The sequence below is a fragment of the Ixodes scapularis genome, unplaced genomic scaffold (genome assembly GCF_016920785.2).
Source record: "Ixodes scapularis isolate PalLabHiFi unplaced genomic scaffold, ASM1692078v2 PGA_scaffold12__126_contigs__length_90152505, whole genome shotgun sequence".
Taxonomy (NCBI): domain Eukaryota; kingdom Metazoa; phylum Arthropoda; class Arachnida; order Ixodida; family Ixodidae; genus Ixodes; species Ixodes scapularis.
Genome location: NW_024609838.1, coordinates 56317606 through 56331162, shown reverse-complemented (window position 1 = coordinate 56331162; position 13557 = coordinate 56317606). Strand labels below are relative to the sequence as shown.

At 47.3% G+C, this 13557-nt stretch overlaps 1 pseudogene; it reads right to left on the bottom strand.

The window, feature by feature from the left end:
* Positions 1 to 13335, bottom strand: part of LOC120837012 — a 102076-nt pseudogene extending 88741 nt beyond the window's left edge.
* Positions 13336 to 13557: the final 222 nt, after the last annotated feature.

Below are 13557 nucleotides of genomic sequence, written 5' to 3'. Positions count from 1 at the left end.
CGAGCACACAGATGTTCGAAGACACGAAACGACGCCTCAGTCGGGGCATTCGACTTCTTCCCGCGCTGAACGGACTGCCACTCGCTGTCTCCTTATATCCCGCTTCGCATGCACCGCCGTTCAAGTGGTCGCCAAGCAACGTGCACACAGCCGTCTTTCCGAAATTGTGTCCAAGATAGCCAAACGTGTCTCAAATTCTCCATTCCAACCACTCACTCTCTCTCTTTTTTTGCACACAAAGGAAGCTTGCAGCGTGCCTGAAGCGCCCGGTAGTGTACCGAAAACGAGAGCACAAAGAACAGGACGTGGCATCGTCCCCACCCCAGCCGACCTTGGCGCGCCCGTTCCCGGCAATGCCAGTTCAACAAGCTCTCGCCGACCTTGGCGTGCGCGCTCCCAGCAAGACCAGCTTGAATCAGCTTGGTCCAGATTCAGAACCAGCCTGAACCAGCATGACCAGCTTGAACCAGCTCAAGTACCAGCTTGCCCGTCTGCAGCGCCAGCTCGAACCAGCTTGAACCAGCTTGCCAAGCTTGAACCAGCTTCATTGCAAGCTCGAACCAGCTTGCCCAGCTGCAGTGCCAGCTCAAACCAGCTTGAACCAGCTTGATTATTACCGAGACCAGCTCGAACCAGCTCGAACCAGCTCGAACCAGCTCGAACCAGCTTAAAAACCACCTAAACGAGCTTGCCCAGCTTGATATCTTTGCTGGTTTTTCCAATAGGGCCGAAAGGCCTGCTTGGGCTACCACAGTGGCGGAAACGCTGCAGCAGCGGGAGTGGCGGCGCAGATCTACTGTTCTCTTTACGCCTCTTCAAAGGTGGTCACGAGCGGCGCTGCTCGCTGGGCCATCGGTGGCGGCTTCTAGCGGTTCGCAGGGTGCCCTTAGCCCATCTCACAAACATCCGCAATGCAGCCGAATTCACTATCCAGTGCCACGAGTGCCTGGCATTGGATGGTCCCTCTCATGCAAGAGTTCTCGTAAAAACGAAATATTTTCGTTGAGATATGGTCAGGCGCGTGTGCCTTTTCGTTTGTCGAAGTCCTTTGTGAGATGGAGTATAGAGTTGAACAGCAAACAAGAATATTTCGAATCTGAGGCTGCGTCCCAAAGTTTGAGTTAAAACTCGAAATATTCCCGTTGGACCATAATAGCGCTACTGGCCGCAGTTTGATTGAGTGGCAACATCATTTGTGAGGGCGAGGAACATGTTTTTGGCCGCCGTAATCATTTTGCTTTATTACAGGCATTGAATTCGTGTACGCAAAACTCGTGAATCCGCTTGTGCCCTTGAAAACACAGAAATATAAAGTACTCATTCAGGTCTTGATATATTAATCCAGGCAGACGCTTCCTTGACTCGGTGGTGAAATCAAGCGTCCCAAATGCAGTCCATTTGATATTGGTGTCGTGTTGTCATTGAACGTGGCGCATATAAACGCATTTATTTTGGTCTGTACCTGTTCTTAAATTTCGCTGATATTATCTCTCAAGTGATAGTGTTCAGTAAATTGTCAATCGCTGCTTGACACTGGGAAACAAGATGATGTTTAGGCTAGCAGGTGACAGAGTTGTCATTTTTGCGTTGTGCAGCCGTCCCTGAAACATTAGGTACCTTGAACACATTGGACGCAACCGATCCTTCAACCGCTGATTATCTTTTTTTCCCCTTTATTTCCACCTATGCGCGTGTTCTTGAAATGTTTGCGCTAGCCAAACTGTTCTCTTCAGTAAGTAATATGTCGCAGAGTTTGCTCAACGGAGATCATGTGCTGCTTGGCCGTATAACCTCGGGTTTTGGGTTTGCAAGTTCTACGCTTTCCTTTTTCCACAAATGAGAGTGTCGTCGCAGGCGCAATGCCAAGTCTGATGTAATTTTAAGGAAATTGTTAATGGAAAAATCCGTGTCCATTAAGTGTTATAATTCTTGCAATCGCTTTATTGTGTAAAGAGTGATTGAAGCATGTTATAGCGGAAGACAACATAGTTAAATCATTTTTCATCACATTCAGAAGTTAAGATGCTAGAGCGAAAAGTTAATGTTTGTTTTTTATATTATTTAGTATTGAGACTTTCAGTGAGGTGGCAGATTGCCCTTTCGCACAAACAAAGATATAGTGACTGTCTAATAATTACTGTTTGCTTTATTTGTACGAAATATTTCTCAGGGCGACTGTTCATGATGCTGCCCTATCAAAAAAGAGGTGATCTGATATTATATAAAATATATGAAAACGCAAAACGCAAAATAGACATGCATGGAACGTACACCCTAATGAAAACAAACCAGCACAAGCTGGTCCCAGCATCCCATCTTCATGCCGGTCCCAACATCCCAGCTCCATGCTGGGTTATCGCTCCACCATGCCCAGCTTTCCGTGTTGGGTGAATGCTGGGAAAATGCTGGGTCATGCTGGGTGAACTGGTCATGCCAGGTAAGCTGTAGACTTCCCCACCAGGCTAACCAGTTTCAATAATTACACAAGATAAGCAGGCCATACTCTTCAGAAAAGCCAGCTCGGCATTTATTTTAATTTATTATTTTCGTAGTCCCGGCCCGCTCACATGAGCTCAAATGCTACTCATCCTTTTGCGCTGACACAGTACTAACCGACGCACAGACAGTTCTTCTAGCTTCAAAACAAACAATGCTATTAAAACTAAATCGCTTATGTCTCAACACGAAAAATAGTAGACACACGTCAAAAACAGGCAATAACAATAAAAAAATAGTACACGGATGAGAGAAGCGAACCTGGGTCCCGCCAGTAACGGGGGCGAAGCGGCCTCTTTCGTAGTCGGCAGAGGCGAGAAAATACGTGTGGTTTGGATGGAGTTCGCTATACTCCTCGGCACCACCGTCATTCACGAGCACACACATGTTCGAAGACACGAAACGACGCCTCAGTAGGGGCGTCCGACGTCTTCCCTCGCTGAAGAAACTGCCGCTCGCTGTCTCCTCAAATCCCGCTTCACTTGCATCGCCGTTCAATTAGTCTCGAAACAACGCGCACAGAGTCGTCCTTTCGAAAATCTGCGCCAGATAGCCAAACGCCTTTCAAATTTTCCGTTCCTACAACTCTCTTACTTTCCCTTTCAACTATATAAAGGAAGCTCGCAGTGCGCCTTAAGCACTTGGTAGTCTACCGAAAACGAAAGGACTAAGAACAGGACGTGGCCTAGTAGCCGACCTTGGCGCGCGCGCTTCCAGCAATGCCAGTTCAACAAACTCTAGCCGACCTTGGCGTGCGCACTCCCAGCAAGACCAGCATGACCAGCTCGAACAGCTTGGGCCAGATTCAGAACCAGTTCGAACCAGCTTGACAAGCTTGAACCAGCTCAAGTACCAGCTCGCCCAGCTGGAGTGCCAGCTCGAACCTGCTTGAACCAGCTGGATCATATTGAACCAGCTTGACAGATTTGAACCAGCTTCAGTAACAGCTCAAACCAGCTCATGTACCAGCTTGCCCAGCTGCAGTGCCAGCTCGAACCAGCTTGAACCCGCTCGAGCCAGCTTGGTTATCATCTAGACCAGCTCGAATCAGCTTAAGAACCAGCTGGACCAGCTTGACCGGCTTTATTTCCTTGCTGCGTTTTTTCAATAAGGTATGCATCACTATTAATTGAGAATACAGAGGCCCATTTGAAGGTTTGCCTTCAAATGGGCCTCTGTTATGTACCATGTGTTTGCTCACATGGTACATAAATTTTATTGTTCTGTTCCATAAGCATAATAATTTTCTAATTCGGGAACGAAATGCATTAGGAAACATGGCAGACTGTGATGCGTGTCTTATACATAAAATACACGTATAATTTAAGATTTTCTTCGTCTTCTCAAAATTGTGAGTGTCCTCTGAAAACAAAATTGTTTTAAGGTTTTTTTCTTCGCATGCATTCTTCGTATTGTTTTAGAGAATATGAATCGGATGGGCGCATGCTGTTTAGTAGGGGAGAACTATATTTGAAGGTGTGTATTCTTTCTTTTTTTTCAGTGGACATGGCATCATTCGAATGTGTTGTTCAATTGCTGGAGGTTTTGATACAATTTGACGTTCTTAAGAATTTCGATCTTAATTCGCGTGATTCACGAGCCAGTTCGGACGTTACAGCGAGGGTAAGCTCTCATTGGCCGCGATTACTCCTCATAATCGCAGAATGCTGCGCTGAGGTTTGAGTAAACACATTAGGTATTCGGGTGAATGAGAAAGGCAGAATGTGTCTTCCGAACGCTCGACTTCCCGCATTGACTCTTTGCGTTCCGCCTTCCTTAGGCTGCGCCTGAGTGCTTAAGGTGGACCAGATGCCGACGGGTTGTCGAAGTTAGGAAGTTTACGCTCTAGCGCCTGTCCTACTCACCTTGTCGGTGACCATAGATTTGTTGAAATAATAAGTAGAGGAAATATTAGGGGTCCGCAAAACAAATGTCGGATGCGCAAATTAACAGGACGATTCTGAGCGCAGATCAGGCGTAAAACATTGCGTAAATAATCCAATAAACGGTGTGAACTGCTAGGTTTAGCAGTTCACCCTGTAAACAATTAACGTAAACGCATGCTAGTTTCATTACTCTACAATGAGTAAACTAAAACCTGCCCAAGCAGGTTCCGTGCAAAGTTCATACCCCAATCGTCAAATGTCCAACAAAAATTGCTCCGCCCTGTTCTAGCTTCGTCTTGCTAATCGTAGAAGTGTGAAAATTTTTTAGCCTAATGCAGAATAAAAGGCTTCTACCCCCAATTACGCCCACTGTAGAGCTTTTAGATTTCTGATTTCGGGCCTTGCCAACAAGGCAACTTCAAAAGAGGCGTTATACGCTTCCGCTAATGCTCTGACTCCTGGCCCACCTAATGTCTTACCATGAGGCTGTGCACGCCTGGGTGATGAGATCGCAGTTACTTGAACGATCATTAGACTGAAAATGTCGCATCTTTCATGATTTTTTTTTTTAATTTTCGCAACTTTTTTAAGTGCGTTGCCGAAATTCCACATTTAGGTGAACTTAAAAAAATGTTCCTAATGCCATCTTATGCGATGAAATAAAAATGATTTTAGTTCACCTTTCGTCCCGTGTGTAGAATAAAGTAGAGGACCGAGGCTGAATAACAACGGCATTTTACTTACATTTTCTCTATGGCACAGCCTACTGAGAAGTCCTGTACAGATGTGTACCGGACTATACCGATTCATACCGGAGTCTTGTATTCTCGTACCGGTAACCGATAGCTCAGTACCGGCGACCTGTATCCACGTACTGGCGAAGCCGATCCGCCGTACCGGCCGCCTATATCATTTACAAGCGGCCGGTACACACGTATGGCCACTGCCGGTACGCCACACCGGCAACCGGTAACCACGTACTGGCGAAGCCGATACGCCGTAACGGCTGCCCATATCATGTATAGGCGGCGAGTAAACACGTACAGACGAAGCCGGTACGCCCCACTGGTGGGCCGTAATAACGTACCGCTGGCCAGTAATCGGTGGGCGGCCACCAGCAACCCCGTATCAGAGCGACCTGTAACGCCTTACCGGCGCCGGCACTTAAAGGGAAGATGGGGCACTTCTACATTTGAGAAAAAAACGCTTGAATTGCATTCATTTGGCCTTTAGAATAGCAGATATCACAATTATATTTCAATGCGACGCGCCAGAGAGCAATAAGAGCAATTTGAAAAAAGGCCTGAAGCCCCGCCTCCCTAGCCTTGGCAAGCCAAAAGATCCGTCGATGACGTCACGGACAGCGACAGTCTTTCGCGTTTTTCTCGCGTTTAAAAACACTTGCGCGGCAAATGGTTTTGGTATTCGGGTTCACAAGGTAAAAATACACTAGAATTCACTTCTAACTCATTTTTTTCAAGAAGCTCCGTAGCTTCCCTTTAGATTGGCGGTCGGTTACCTCGTACTGACTCTACCGACATACACAATTTTAACACGACGAGAAATTATTAGACCTCGACGGGAACGCGCGCACCGCGAAACTAAAGTGTGATAATTTTTATACAAAATTTTAATCAGAAAATCACATATTAGTCCATTTCAATTCAACAGTTTCAGCTATCAAACGCAACCATGTTATGACATGCATATATAAAGTCATAAAATTCGAAAACCGAATAGCGAGGCCGAGAAAAGTGGGAGTTTGCTTATCAGCATAGCTTCCATCCCTGTACAATTTTAGTTTTGGTTTCGGTTTATTTCACACCGGATTGCATTGGATTTCGTAGCTGCAAGCCAGATTGGATGACAACAATCAGCGAGGAACAAACAATCTTTTTTTGAACAAAAAATAAACTCAACATGGCAATTTTGTATCATTTTAAATGTTTTAAAAATATTTCGAGTACTAATGGTACTAATATAAACTAAGGCAGTATATTACTTCAATCCAATCCAATACTTATGTTCCCACGCCGCAGGCCAGCTGGCCAGCGCTCTAAACCAAAGCCGCCTGGACGATAGTCTTGGTGTCGATATGTACTGCGCATACGTGATTTATGTTGCTTGCGCGAAGGAAATATTCAGTGTGACCCGTATCAAGATCGAAGTTCAAACCGGCGAGCCTTGACGACACCGACCCCGACGTGCCGAAAAGCAACTACTGGAAGGCTACTGGAGCGTGCGCCGGGGAGTCGTAAGTTGTTTTGTACGCATCAGGGGCTCGAAGTCCAGCACACCGTTAATGTTCGCGAGATCCTATTTTTTGGCGAATTTCGCGCGTCCAAAATTAGCGAAATTTAAGGGCACGTGAAAAGCGGAAACTTGGTGGTCCCCCGTTCAGGTGTCCCCCATTCCGGCGTTTAGAATTCGCGAAATGTGGTGGGCAAGAATATGTCCTTGCGCCCGATTTGCAAAGAACTTGGTGGCAGAAGCAAAGAGTTTTACATTATTGAACGAACTACAGGGCGCTCCAGATGGCAGCCACGACACTTAAAGTAAATCGCAGCAAATCAGCTTAGTAAGCTACGACAAATTTACCACATAAGTTCGACTAGGTGGTGCATTTAATTTGTAAAATTATCGAAGAAAACACTTGCTGAAACAAGGGTGTTAGCGTAGGCTAGCTGGTGAACGGTCATATTTATAAACCCCGATACAAGGAGGGGGGGGGGGGAAGGGGAACAAACACGACGACTTTGAGATGTAACTCAATGTGCATGTTTTGTTTTACGGAGGCACGAGATGAGCTGGTGGCTGCTTTGAAAAAGAAGCACGTGGCCGTCCCTATGATATTGAACTTAAGGTTCGATGTATATATGCGCCTTTAGGCTGTTTTTCTTACCTCATTCTTCGACCCTGTTCATAGCCAAGGGGTTCGTCTTTTGCGTCCCTTTTTCAAATCGGCAGCATACTTCACTTCCGTTCCCAGTGGGCAGTAATTGTGGGTAAAATTGCACGGTTAGGCCAAGGAATATCTTGCATTTTGTTCGCTTCATGAGTAATTGTTTCCATTCATTATGGCTGGTCAGGACTATCTGTATCAACGAGGTAGAGGGGCTTAGAGCGATAAACCGGGGTTCCGGTCTGCACTCGAAAGTGACCCCCATAAGGCGGCTGCCATTGTACGCAAATTTGACCACACGTCACATGACCAAACCAAATACGTGACGTCACAAGGAAGATGGCCGCGCCCATGCAGCGGCTGGCCCCAGCTGGGCCGGAGCTTCTCGGATGCTTTGTTGGTTGTCGTTCGTCTCGGCGAGTTGATTTCAGACACTGAAGCCATCATATGAGGCCGGTCGAAAGCGAGTTCAGAGTTCAGCGTGGTGTTTGACGTAGGTATAACGTGAAAATACGGAGGAACGGTGTGCATTTCGCTGGTGACCAACCGGGATATTGCCACGGAAGAGACAATCTGACCTACGTTGCTCGGACCTCGGATTGATTCGGATACCGCTAGGATAAAATTTAAGGCGACGTTTCTGTGCGCTCGTTGGCCATAGGAATCTTCGAGGTTTGCAGTGAAGCGTGTGCAATATATATGGATACACAGTTTAGCAACGGAAATTGCGTGAGTCGTGCTTGGTGGTGTGTAATCGTGGTGCAGCTTCGATCAAATGACCGAGGGCTCACTTCAGTTGTGCGGCGCACCTGAAGGCTGCCTTGAAGCTGGTAGTTCCTGTGCCGTGCTGAATGATGCTGTGCTGCTTACAAATTGTTCCGGCGTAGAAGTGCACTTTCACGGAGCACAGGTGTGCGGCGCACCGAAGAGCTGCCTTCAAGCTGGTAGTTCCTGTGCCATGCTTTAGGTGATGCTGTGCTGCTTCCGAAATTGTTCCGGCGTAGACGTGCACTTTCACGGAGCACAGGTGTTGCAGTTGGTATTGATCCCGCTGGTCTGTCGCACGTTTCGTCAAAACAAACGTTTCATCCACACTCGTTACGCGAATTGCAAGCTGTCCGGACATTTCATCGAGCGTGTTACGTACCCCGCTCACGCCGCTTTGTGGCAACAGTCTGCAGTGGCTCATTACCAGAAAAGTGGTCCCACATCCATTTTAGTTCAGTTCGTCCACGGCAGTCGCCAAACCCCGAAGGAGAGGATTTATTCGGACAGAATGCCACTAAAGCAATGCAACTTCCTCAGTGGTCAGGATAGATTCTCTTCTGCGGGTTTTGTTATACTGTCACGGATCCTTGTTGTAGTCCTATCTTCTATCAATATTCACTATTCTGGGACACTGCAGGTCATGCTCAGCTGTAATCATATGTTCTGGTGGAGGTGCTGGGCACTTTACCCATAGCCCTCCACTCTGTGTGAACCCGGCGGCTCTTCAGCCGAGTTACCCGATGATGGGACACGGCTGGCGGACTATCCTGCGTCTTATACCCCCGTCGAGCCGTAAGCAAAGTCCTGACCCGAGCCTGGCAGAACAACCGGAAGACGACCGAGTACCACAAGGAGTAACCTCGGAAATACACCACGAAGCACCTGAAATCCGAGCCAGTTGCTGCTACCAGGAAAAACCACCGGAATTCGGTCTCCTGTCAGAAAATTCGAAGCTGACAATGCCAACAACGACAAACCTGTAGCAGCAAACCGTGTCCCCTCCCACCATTGTTTGCATGCCCGTCGCAAATCACACTCCGACGCTTTTTCACGCAAACTGTATGAAGACGTCAAGGACTGGATTGAACAACATGACAGTGTCGCCCGCCACTTTGGGTGGACAGACAACCAGCTCCTGCAGAACCTGTACTTCTCGTGGAAGAAACTGCCGGCCCTGGTCTGAGAACCATGGATCCTCCTTAACGTCATGGGAAGTTTGCAAGATCGAGCTGAAGCGCGCATTCGTCAGCCAACATCAACGAGAGAGAGCCGCATTCTTGATTCTGTCCAGGACACTGCCCCAACGAGAGCGCCACCGCACTCGTGGAGGATGTTTTGCGCTTGACCGAGCACCCACGCCCACGCCGACTTTGATGCTACAGAAGACAAGAACCTAAGGATCCTATGCCCCTCACGTGAGGAACAACACCTTCGGCAGCATTGTCCGCAACCCCCCAACAACAGTCGAAGTGTTCATATCACCGAGGCTTCCAACATGGAATGTGCACTGCATGCCCGAGCCTGCCACTATGAACAACTTCCCGGCGTCTCGACACCCGAGTTGTCCAGCCACTACTTCGACGCCAGCCTCCCAGGCATCCACGAGATCATCCACGACGTTGTCTGGGAGGAGATCAGGAAGCTACTTCCTGCCATCAGTTAACCAGCTTTTATTTTGATTGCCGAGATTGTTTCGGAACAGGTTTGACAGGTATTTCAACCGAGACTTCTGCGAGCGAAGCGGCATCTGACAAACCAAGGGCAACTTACGCCACAATGGCACGACGACAGCCACCGGCTGCCCCTTAATATCCAATGCCAATTCAATGAGACACTCTAACGCCGAAGCATTCCCGACATCGTGTGTAGGTCTGTGCTCAACAAAGTACACCGAGGAAAACATAGGCGATGCGAATGTGCGACCGAAAACCACTGCTAGCACTGCATGAAGCCGACCATGTCTACCAAAGCAGCCCGTACGAATGAATTGGTCTGCGAGGGTTTCTGCCAAACGACCCTCGATTACGTCTCGAGGAGCGACCACGGGAGATTAAGGATTACCTTCGGCGACCTTTGTCCCTGATGCCGAAGGTGCTGAATCGAAGATTATGAATCCCTGATTACCCTGAAGCTCCTCATGTCCATCACCTCAACAAGAGGTAAGCATGACAAAGCAGGTGAACGGCGATGCAGTGACAGTGGATCTGGTGTCGGTTGTCGTCCAAGGACAATACCTAAAAATTTGCTCACACCAATTTTCTGTGTCCACTCTACGAAGCACACAATTTCAAACTTTGAGGGAGAATGCCCCTGAGTGACTTGAAGGAATAGAATGGTTGGTTGCTCTCAAAAGTGAACTGCAAGCATCACCAGACTTGGATAGCAAGCAAAAATTGTTGCCAGCTATCAAGTCAACGGTACAGCAAAAGGCACAGCCACGTAAGCAATACATGCCCGAGCCTGCTGCATTGATGACAAAAACTACCAGGAAATTTTTCGGATTAGAAGCCAGCCCTGCAGCTTCAGTGCATCAGACGTCAGTGGCCGCACATGACGTATGATTACAAGACAGCATCAGTCGGTCAAAGTTGCCACTCGACCAAACTGAACACCGACGTGCCAGGAGCGTCATCCTACAACAAGGTCCACAGGTACTACGACTGAACGCCTGACACGAGAGTGTCGTAGAAAGAACTCGTTATGGAACCATTTCCTAAGAATCAATAATTATGTAATCAAGTGGAAATAAACATATTTGATACACTAACCTTGATAAACATATTTCCGCTTGCCTTCATGCCTTGAGAGTCTACACACCGAGAATTGTGCCCACTGCACGCTCTGGACCTTACGAGGACACTCGCATCTCTGACCCTTCAATATTAATTAAGGGGTCATACCAGACTTCTTGCAAGGGGCTGCACTCGTTCAACCTTTCCTGAACATGTGGTGCATCCGAAAACCAACTCCAGAGATGTGAAAATGTTATTTATTAATTTATTTCTTCTGGGGGCCTTCGTAGGCATTGCAGAGAGGATACTTAAAACTACACACATGAAAATAGCATTAAAGCACACTGCTGTAACTTGTTAAATGGAAAAACAAATACACCTCTGAGCATATAGTTTAATAGTATGTGTTGATGCATTGTTATACCGCATGACACTTCCTGTATGTATGACACAATAGACCCCTTGCAGAACCTTATCAAGCAACACAAATGTCACCATTATTTCCGGCGTAAAGCACACGAATGGGCCCCAGTTCACGAATGCTAATGCAGCATTCGAGTCCAATAGGTGCTGAGCCGAATTCACAGGGATGGCGGACATAACATTCTTGTCGAACAAATGCCCAAAGTATGAAAGCCTGGGGTAATTACAGTAGTAGCTACTGTAATTTGTTTCATCAGAATTTGGCAGACAGCAAAGGCTACGGTCTCGGCGAGTCAATACACACATGGGAGAGAAGCACATGACAACATATCACCAGAGTGCTCGTCTGCACAGATTTATCACACACATTTGCTCCGTCTCTCTGATTGGCTCGAGGGGGCTGTGGCGGTTGGCCTTTTCCAAGTTACGGTGATGGGAAGTATAGACAGCCCACACTTTTAAAAAGAGTATATTGAAGAGACCGAAAGGAATGGTAGTCAACATTTTTCAACAAGACTGCTCTCCAGGCAAGGGATGAACACAAATATGAATCACCTTACCCAGGTAATTAGAACAATTAAATAATTGACCGACTAATACAATGCACTCTTGATGGAAAAGAGTATAGCTGCAATAAATCCTACAAAACAGAAAAAATGCGCAGTTAATCTATGCATGCACCAAAACAGTTGTTCTTATAGCAAGTCGAATAGCTTTGAAGCAGGTGCCTGCAACGATTTATTCTTCCTCATACTCAATAAAACGCCATCCTCGTAGCTGAAAATAAGGGTGCACTTCGCACTCACACACAAAAAAGGAAGAAAAGCGATCGAATGTAGAATAGTGGATTAGCACAAAAGGTTAAAATCGCAGGAGCTTCCTCGCTAAAAGTTGCTATGGTTGTTCGGTGACGGAGGGCTGAAACGACTTCTCCTAGGCCCTAACGCGACATATACCTTTCGCGTCGATTCTCAGACATTTCAACGTTCACACAAAGCTAAGAGAATGCGAAAATTTTATGCTAAAACCACTCAAAGTTCTATCGGTCCTCGGACACATCCCGGAATCCGAGCACAGGTCCGGCAATGCAGAGCTGATGCTGTCTCACAGGCGTTAATATCCAGATGATCCAGAGCGATCTTGCGCAAAAACGGTATAAAGTCTCATTCCTTCATATTTTCACATTATACCTGTGTCAGCGAGCACGAAGAAGCGCGAAGTCGTCGGAAAGCAGCTGCACATCACGGCTACCGCGCACCGAACAAACTCGCATCCGCCAGCTCTGGGCGCTGCCATCTTACCTGTGACGTCACGGCTCTTGGGAGGTCACGTGACGAGTGGTCACATTTGCGTAAAATATGGCGGCCACCGGGGGGGTGCCACTTCCGGACTTCCGGTTTATCACTCTAAGCCCCTCTACCTCGTTGATCTGTATAGACATTGTTTTTTTTTAAAATTGCTTTCTATTCATGTACACAGATCCAGTGGGTACCGCTCCAGGAACGTGGACCACAAGCCATACTTTAACACACAAAGAGCCGCAGCTTGGCCACTCCTGGTCTCGATTGTGCTGTAGCCGAAGTTGTCCCTCTTCAATTCCAAGAGACACTCTCCTGCTTGTTGACTCGATCGCATTATATCTGAATATCATCCTCTTCAGTCTTACGAGACGTCTTCACCTGTTCTAAGTCTCAATCTCGCTTTACACGGAGTTACATCTCTTCTTCACCATCGCAAGACGTCCTTGTTTGTTTGGCGTCCTGCTTGCGTTACAGCCGAAAATTCCTCTCTTGAATCTTTTGATCAGCTTCGATGGTCCTCTGGTTGCTACTTGTCTTTCTAGCTTAGAACAAACATGTTTCTTGTGGTTCCGAACTGCCCTAGGCACTTTGCTGTCGCTGTTCCTCAGCACGCTTGCGTAGACGTTCCTCTGGCGAGACCTGCTTTTGCTTACCGGCAACGATGATGCTCAAGTCTGATTCACAGAGCTCTCCTCAGATATTGCTATGTGCGACTGCGACCAGATGTGACACCCATTGCCATGGCAACGACGGCGTTGAGGCACTGGCACGTGCGTCAACGCAGCTCTTGCCTGCACTCAGTAAGTCTTTCGCAAATGCTTACCCATGCGTGCTCGTGGCGAGGCGGGTACGATGTCCGGCTTACAGCCCAACAGTTGTGGGTTTGATGCACAGTGCCGGCGGCATGTTTTTCTTTTCTGAATTATAATGTGCCGCCGCATGCTCGTTTTGAAAGCAGTTACAAATCCACGGACCAACGGATTCCTAAAGTGCATAGGGTTTGCTTATAAATGCTATTGTATATAAAAGTACTAGATTGCAAGTAGAAA